This window comes from Chlorocebus sabaeus, chromosome 6 (assembly GCF_047675955.1).
Source record: "Chlorocebus sabaeus isolate Y175 chromosome 6, mChlSab1.0.hap1, whole genome shotgun sequence".
In the NCBI taxonomy this organism is placed as follows: Eukaryota; Metazoa; Chordata; class Mammalia; order Primates; family Cercopithecidae; genus Chlorocebus; species Chlorocebus sabaeus.
In genome coordinates, this window is record NC_132909.1 from 19,995,748 (window position 1) to 20,004,534 (window position 8,787).

General features: G+C 57.7%; 1 protein-coding gene across 3 annotated transcripts in view; it reads right to left on the minus strand.

Annotated features, from left to right (window-relative positions):
* Window positions 1-8,516, minus strand: part of PAK4 (p21 (RAC1) activated kinase 4) — a 53,407-nt gene extending 44,891 nt beyond the window's left edge. For 2 of the 3 annotated variants that reach the window (XM_007996752.3, XM_037991650.2), the window contains exon 1: window positions 8,376-8,516. The gene's annotated coding sequence lies outside the window, so the exon portion shown is untranslated. The remainder of the gene's footprint in view (window positions 1-8,375) is intronic. The other variant, XM_073016510.1, reaches the window with a different exon arrangement.
* Window positions 8,517-8,787: the final 271 nt, after the last annotated feature.

The following is an 8,787-nucleotide window of genomic DNA, read 5'->3' on the forward strand; positions in this document are numbered from 1 at the left end:
GTAGTCAAATAACGTGAGGCCAGGCTGCAGTGGAAGATTTGTGGTGAAGGGACGACAGAACTATGGAGACCCCTGTGGGTGGCAGGGAAGGAGGGTTTCTCGGAAGAGAGGGACACGGGCCTCCTGTGGGGAGGGAAGGGAGGGGTCTTCCCCTGGGGACGGGTCTGTGGAGGCGCCAGTGGCCCGCAGGGTCCTACTTTCTCCCCACGCCCAGTGCTGACTGGTGGCTGTGGGCGCAGCGAGGGAGGGAAGGGAAGGGGAGGGGGGCTGGCACCCCACTCAGCCCAGGAAAGCTGGCTGCCTTCTGCCTCTGGGAGTAAAGTGTGGGAGTGGCAAAACCGGGCTGGGAACCGCTTCACTTGCTCTGTGACCCGGGGCAGGTCTCCCAGGCTCTCAGTCTCCTCCCCAGAAAATGGAGATGGTAAGAACACGTGTGTCTTGGAGCTGATGGGAGGGTCCAGTAGGTTAGTTCACAGAAAGCACTCAAACAAGTGCCTGCTCATATTAATAATACAGCTATTGTGACATAGCTATAATATTAATAATACAGCTATTAGTAACGCAGCTAACAGTCTTTGAGCACTTACTATACGTTTTGCCTGCCGAGTATACATTTATATCCTCAAAACAACCCTAAGAGTAGATACCATTAGCACCCTCATTTTACAGAGGACACCTGGGCACAGAGAGGCGGTGTGACTTGTCTGGGGTCACACAGCTAGTAAGAGACAAAGCTGGCTCTGGAGGCCAAGCCCTTGACCTCTGCTGTGTCAGATGGGTTAGGAGCTTCAGAACAGAGCCAAAGGTTTGACTGCCACATCTGCCACGTATTTGCTGTGGGATTGCTGGCCTGTGCCTCAGTTTCCCCTTCTCAGAGAAAATAAAATCAGGAATAGAGAGCTCTGAGAAAAGGAAGCTCAAGATGGCTTTCAACAACACAAAGCTGTCCCACTTTGCTCTGATTAAAATCAGAACCACGACGGGACTGTTTGTCACCTATCTGACTGGCAAAGGTGAGAGTGTCAGGTGACACCCATCTATTCCAGCAGGGCAGTGAGGAAACCCCGGCGCCATCAGACACTGAGGGGTGGGGAGTGTGAGCCGGACAACCTCCCCATCAGGGTGAAACACTACCGGCAAAGCTAACCGGGCGCCTGTCTCACACCACGAGGCCACAAGCTCAGACTCCCATCTAGAGACGTGCGCACAGTCACACTCAGGCGGGTGCAGCCCTGTTCACGGCACAGAAAGACGGGAACGGCCTGACGGCCATCAGTACACAACGGCTGTGCTGTCTGTGGGGGCGCGCGTGTGCATGGGACACTCGAGGCGGCACTCTGTGTCCTGACAGCGAGCCTCGGAGTGGGAAACGCAAAGCACAGGACAGAATATAAACATGGGAAGTCCGCTCCATCTGAGTAAAAACAAAAGGGAGGGGCCGGCACTTGGGGGAACAAATATTCCAAGAAAGAAAGAAAAGAAACCGGGGATGATGATGCTATCTCTGGGAAGGGCCTGGCAGGCGGGTGGGAAAGAGATTTGCTCGTCCCTGTACATCCTTTTGTGCTGTGTGCAGTTTTTCAGTGATTATTTAGGGGAATAGGTAATGCATGCACATGGAGCAAAAACGTGCTTTCTGAAAATTAAAACACAGGAAAAGAGAAATGAGGTTAATAACACCTCCTCCTCAGGGTCTCTGGGTACAGCTACACGACCATGCTCACAGATTCACAGCACACGCGTGCCTGGCACGCGGAGTGGGGCCCCGGGGGGCTGGGGTTATTACAGCTCACTACAGGATGAGAACCCAGAGGGGGATAGGGTGTAGGGGGTGCCTGGCACGCGGACCTAAGGCCCCAGGGGGCTGGGGTTATTACAGTTCACTGTGGGATGAGAACCCAGAGGGGGACAGGGTGCAAGGGACGGAAACCGTCAAAAGCACCAAGTTCAACATTTACCAAATGCTTACAGCGTATTGAGCATCGGGCTAAGCACGACGCATACACATGATCTTCCGTCCTCCCACAGCCCTGAGAGGTGGCCACCAATACCCCCTGTAACAGGTAAGGAATTGGAGGCCCAAGGAAGTTCTGTCTCTTACCCAGGGGCTCCCAGCCAGTGGGAAAGGCTAAGGGATGTGTGTGGATTGGGCAGTTCCGGCAGGGAAGTTCCCACTGGCCCTAGGGAAGGCAGCAGATGGCCTCCAAGCCTGGGGAGGGTCAGGGCAGGACCAGAGGGTCCCAGGAGACAGGCTTCAGTGAGCGGTGGCTTCCGTCGCATCCGCCAGAGCTGGCTCCCCTGGGATGGGAGAGTGTTCCCCTTCTCACCCTCTTTGGCCCCCCCAACCTTCCTGTGGGCCAAGGAATGTGGCAGACGAGAAGCCGTGGCCCCTGATGGGTGACTAGGCGGGAAGGGTCCCACCTTCCTGGCCGTGACTTGGAAGGACGCTGCTTCCTGCTGGCAGCATGTGAGGGGCTGGGCTCGGTGATGGGAGAAACAGCTGCTGGGGACACCCCTGACCGGTGTCTGGCCAGGAAGTCTGGCTCGCCTGAGCCAGTGGAAAGAGGAGTAGATGAGAAAGCAAAGGGAGGCCCTGAGGGAGGTAGGGACCCAGCGCCCAGAAACTACCAGGTTGAACAGGTCCCCACGGAGCTTCTGTCAACAAAGGAGCCTGGGTGAGAACCAACTGGACAGGTATCAAGCCCATCTCGTCCAAGCCAGTTCCAAATCACAGAAGGGCAGCCCCAGTAAGCAGTGGCACTGAAGCCCCGAGGCCTGGGGTTCAGTCCTACCTCCGCTACTGCCTACTGTGTGACCTTCAGAAAGTCCTGTACCTCTCTGGGCCTCCTTTCTCATCTCTAGAGTGAAGATGATACTAGCACCTGCTTCACAGATTGCTGTGAAGATGAGTGAGGTAATACGGGTAAAGCGCTGATGACCTCGGCTGGCACGAGGACGCTCCTCCATCGCTGTCCCCTCATCCTCTCCACCCTCTTCTGCTTGGACTGTCACAGTAGCCTCCCCACAGTCTCCCTGTTGCCATCCCCCTGCGATCTGTCCCCCACACAGCAGCCCGAGCAATCTTTATAAAAGGAAAACCAGATGTCGCTAAAGCCTCTGATGACTTCCCATTATGCACAGAATGGAATCCACATACCCCACCGGGCTCTGCCAGGCCCTGCTGTATCCGACACAGCCTCCGAGCCTCTGACCCCACCCCCCGCTCAGCCACACTGGCTTTTCTTTTGCTTTTTTATTGATTTCTGTTGTATTTTATGTATTTCTTTAACTGCTCTTTGCAGAGCAAGGCTACCATGCAGTCAGGGTGCACAGGGTACCCTACACTGGCCTATCTGATGATCTTCGACCATCCCGAGGTCATTCTGACCTCAGGGCCTTGGCACTTCTGTACCTACGACCTGTCACATTCTTTCTACCTCCTTCCAGCCTCGCTTATATTTTCTCATCAGTCAGATGTCATCTTATCCAGAAAGCCCTCCTCGATTCCCCACGCTGGGTCACGTGCCTCCTCCGGCTTCCTACGGCCCCTGCGCCTCCATTCCCGTCCCAATCCCTCTCTGTGCCCCTCCCCACCATCCGGCCCCACCCCCTCTGCCTGGGTTTCCCCATCCTTCTCTGACCCCTCTGCCTGGATCCCCTCCAATCCCACCCCGACCTCTCTGCCTGGGTGCCCTACCATCCCGCCCAGACCCCTGTGCCTGGGCCCTACCATCCCGCCCGGACCCCTCTGCCTGGATCCCCCCCAATCCCACCCCGACCTCTCTGCCTGGGTGCCCTACCATCCCGCCCAGACCCCTCTGCCTGGGCCCCACCATCCCACCCGGACCCCTCTGCCTGGATCCCCCCAATCCCACCCAGACCCCTCTGCCTGGGTGCCCTACCATCCCGCCCGGACCCCTCTGCCTGGGCCCCACCATCCCGCCCGGACCCCTCTGCCTGGGCCCCACCATCCCGCCCGGACCCCTGTGCCTGGGCCCCACCATCCCGCCCGGACCCCTCTGCCTGTGCCCCACCATCCCGCCCGGACCCCTCTGCCTGGGCCCCACCATCCCGCCCGGACCCTTCTGCCTGGGCCCCACCATCCCGCCCAGACCCCTGTGCCTGGGCCCCACCATCCCGCCCTGATCCCTCTGCCTCAGCCCCACCATCCCACCCGGACCCCTCGCCTAGGCCTCTCCTTCATGGCCCTGGCCTCTCTGGGCTGTCACTGTCTGGGGACAGCAGGTCTGTCTCCTTCACTGTACTACAATCTACAAGGGTAGAGCTGGGCTGTGTTGGTTACCACTGGGATCAAGAATCAGATACACAGAAAGAATGTTACAACGCCTCACCCAGCCTCCAACTTCCACCTCCGTCCTCCCTGCCTTCCTACTGAGAGGTTCGAGTCAGTATAGTTCTCTCTCCCAGCTGTCACCCCTGGCACCTGCCCCTAAGGGCAGTTGAGGCAAAGCTGCAGTCACCGTCCTGGATGCCCAAGAGGGTGAAGGTGAAAGCCCTCCCAGCCTGCCTTCTCCTCTGGGTGTAGGGACTCAGTGGGGACGAGGTCCCAGCTAAGCCAGTTGCGTGAACCATCTCCCCATCTGTTTCCAACCAGACTGGTGGGTGGGTGGGTCCATAAACCTCCCATCTCATGGTCGAGGAAATCATTTTAGCGAGGGCCACAAAGCTGTCCAAAGCAGGACTTGGAATGAAGGGAGCCTCGGAGCCTGCTGGGGAGGACAGTGGTCCAGCCACTGGGGGCGTGACTTGGCAACCCCTAGGAAAGTGGGGAGCTCTGGCTTTTCCGCTGCTAGGCATATGCCGGACAGACTCTGGCCATGGTCTACAGGAACACAGGTTCCAGAAGGCCCATCATCACACTGTTACAGCCCCAACGGGAGACCACCTCAGTGGCCATCAACAGGTGAAAAGGCAACTCCTGTGTGACACCATCACAAAAAAGAAATACCAACAGGAAAAACAAATGGCCTGTCCTAGACCAACACACATCCCCAGGGAGAGAGATCCAAACTCCAACGCTCAGCTCAAAGCGGGGTGCAGGAGTGCACGCCTATAATCCCAGCTACTCCAGAGGCTGAGGCGGGAGGATCACTTGAGTCCAGGAGTTAGAGTCCAGTCTAGGCAACATAGCAAGACCCCATCTCAAATATACCTATAAGGTTGAACAAAAACAGCAAGTTGCAGAAAGCCATGTTTATGGTGACACCATTTATCTGAACGGTGAAACAACGGTGGTCAGCCCCTGCTGGCCATAAGAACTGTCCAGGGAGCTTCCAAAAGCCTGAGGCCAGCCCCAGCCCAGACCAAGTAAGTTGGAAGCAGAATTTCCATGGCAGGCCTGGGCCAAAGCATCTTTTCAAGCTCTCCAGGGGGTTCCAATGTGCAGCCAGGGGCAAAAGCTGTTGCTCTACTGGTGGTGAATACATCCAAGGGCAGTAAAAGTGTGAAAGGCAGAAGAGGAATGGTGACCGCCATGCCCAGGACAGTGGCTGCCCCTGGAAGGGAGGGAGGAAGCGGGGGAGGAGGAGACTCTTGGCCTCTAACTGCATCACAGTGTGTTCTGTCCCAGGCCAGACACTGGCTGGATGCATGAGTGTTTCATTATACTGAAAGCCCTGCTTTTTCCCCTACCTGAACGTGTGTTGAAGGAATAAAAGTGGCAAATAAGAAATCATTTGTCCAAGGTCCCACAGCTGGTAAATGAGCGAGGGACCTGAATATGGGTCTCCAATGCCCAAACCCTATCCTTCTTTATCTTTTTGGCACTTTATCTGTGCCAAACCCTGAGACGCTGAGTGAGCTGGCACCGCAAGGCTGGGAGGCTGGGCCAGCCTCAGAGGGCTGCCTGGCAGCATGCCGGTTCCCCAACCCTGCCAGAGCCAGGTGGGGATGGGGTGGCTGCCAGAGAAAGCCAGGAGGCAAGTGGAGCAAGGGCCTCCACCGTCTCTGAGGCCCTCCCCAGGCAGCAGTGGGGTAGCAGCAGCAGCAGCAGCAAGACTAATGCTTACACAGCAATTACTACATGCGGGGCCTTGGGCCAAGGCTCTCTAGCCCGCATCCTCACAGCAATTCTATGAGGCAGCGCTAACGCTATGCCCATTTTGCAGAAGTGGAAACGGAGGTCCTCACACGCTCTGTGAGTGATGGAGCAGGGTGTGTACCAGGCATCCCTGGTCCAGCACTGCTTTCTGAACCACACTCCATCACGGCCTCACGCAGCTCCACACATACAGGTACTTCTCAGCCCTCCCCTGCTCCCACCGTCCCTCCCAGGCTGAGCCCCCTCAGGGTCTCGCCCTGAACCTGCACAGACTACGTGTTGCCCCAGATTCCCACCTCTGCACCCGAGTCCTGACCTCCGCTCATGCCAGGGCCTCTGCACACACTGCTCCTCCTGCCTGGTGAGCCCACTCCCAGCCCTCCTCCCCAGCCTTCAGAGCCTTCCCAGGAGAAAGGGACTCAGGCTTCAGCCCAGGGTAGGGGCACTCTCCCGGCTCCCTGAAGACGCCCTTGCAAGCCACACCACCGTTTGTAGAGACGTACGTAGCCTTGTGTCACTGGCTTGGGGGCTGGTTCCACTGTGCTCCAACCGGGGGACTGAGTGCCCTCTGAGGCTAGGGGCTCTGCGGATCTCGTCCGCTGCCACACTTCAGCGCCCAGCATACTGCCTAAAGTCAACCCCCAGCAATGTCGCATCCTCTGCAGGCCAGGCAGGGCTTCGTGGGGACCGAGGCAAGGAACCCCACAGAGCAATTCCACCATGCACCCTAATAATTAAGGTAAGGAGGGAGGGAACGGCTGGGCAGATGAGAGAACAAGAGCCTGCAGAAAGTGCAAGCCAGGGTGGTCCCGGGCCAGCTGAGAGTGAGCGACCTGTCAGTGAGAGAGGGCAGGGTGGGGAAAGGATTCCCAGCAGAAGGAACAGGAAGGTCAAAGATCGGGTGGGAGGCATGGGCCTGGAGTTGGAGAACAACAAACGGGCTGGGGAGAAATAGGCAGAGCCGTCGGAAGTAAGGTGGGAGTGACGGAGGACCACAGCGAGAGCTTAGGGTTTTAAGAACAGTGAACACCCAGCTCTGCCCGCGGTACCACCCAGGGACACCCTCCCCAGTTAGAAGCCCATCCGACTCCCTCGCTGGGACTCCAGACCACCCCCAAACACTCCACTCCCACAGGCCCACGGGAATCTGCCCTGCCAGATCACACCCTCCAAGGAAACCAAGCTGACAATCCCATAGGCCCAGGGAGTGGCCCAGCCCTGCCCAGCCCCCTGCTTCCAGGAGAGACCTAATGGCTGGCACCGGACAATGTGGCGACCAGGAGCAGGAGCCCTGGCATCACCCAGGCCCAGCTTTGATTAACTCTACCTTCAGCAGAAGCTTTTGAGCCTCACTTTTCCCGTCTGTAAAATAGGTTCATGTTGAGCAGTCACTTCACAAGACTGCAGCAGGGGTGAAATACGACCAGGCACACAGGGCGTGGAGCACAGTGTGAGCCCTCATTAAACATTAACCGACATAATGATGATTTGAGAGGCGGTCGGCCAGAGCAGGGCTCTGGGCCAGAACCCCAGAGTTAGAATCCCAGCGCACAACTTACGCATCGGATGACCTTGGGCAAATCACTTAACCTCTTAATACCAGGTTAAGACCCCCTAAGACTGTAGTGAGGACTGAATCAGCTACTACAAGTAAAGCTTTAAAAAAAAAAGGGTCCAGCCCATAGTAAGTGCTTCATGAGTGTTTGCCATTATTATTTGTGGGAGGGTTCCCCCTTCTCCTGCCACCAGGAAGCATCTCTGACCCCGCCCCTGGATGCCCCGCCCCCCGGTCCCCTGCAATACGCCCTCCTTGGGTTTTAATTTTTGACTCTGGGAAACAGCTGCCCCGCTGTCAGATTCTCACCTTTGCACCTTCTAGGCACGCCCCAGCTTTGAACCCCTAAAAGACGCCCCCGAACCTAAAACTCATTCATCTGCTCCGCTGGGGGCAGCTTTAAACCTCCAACCTAGGGCCCCTGGGGCTGAGGCCTCTGACCCTTGTAGAGGCAGCCTCACCTCAAATTATTAACTTGGACCCTATCTTTTTTGAGACTCGCCCAGATCCCCTCGAACGCGCCCCCACTTCGAATTTCAAACTTTGCACTCCCCTTCGCCACGCCCCCTTCGCTGGTTTGACCTCCGACCTCCACTACAACTCCCTCCAGACTGCGTTAACCCCCGACCCCTCGGACGCGACCCTTCCCTCCACCAGTGAACTTTGACCCCAGCGGCCCCGCCCCCCTCCTCGCGGAAACGCCGTCCCTCTGCCAGCGCCCGGCCCACTGCAAGCCCCTGGCCGAACCCCTTATCCTACCGGCTCGGCGCCGCAGTCGCTCGCGGCCTAGCTGCTCGGCCTGGAACTCCGCGCCCTCGCGCCTCCCTCAGCTCGCTTGCGCCGCCGCCACCGCGGATACTGCCGCCGCCATGTTGAATCCCCAACGAACATCCGGGGTTTTCCCCGCTCACCGCCCACCAGTCCCCATAGCAACGAGGCTGACCGGGCAGTGGGCAGGATCGCGCGGGGGCGGAGTCGGGCGCCTCTCAGGGCCCTCTCCAGCCTCCGATTGGTGCAGAGCGTCCAATCGGAAACCTTCGTGCAGAAAATGCCAAGCGGGGATTGGAAATTTTGGAAAAGGTGCGGGAAGGCTGGCTCCCAGCCCACTGAAGTCTTTAAAGGGGAAATGACTGTTTTCGTGTGATACCGATTTTCTAACTTCCCCCCAGAA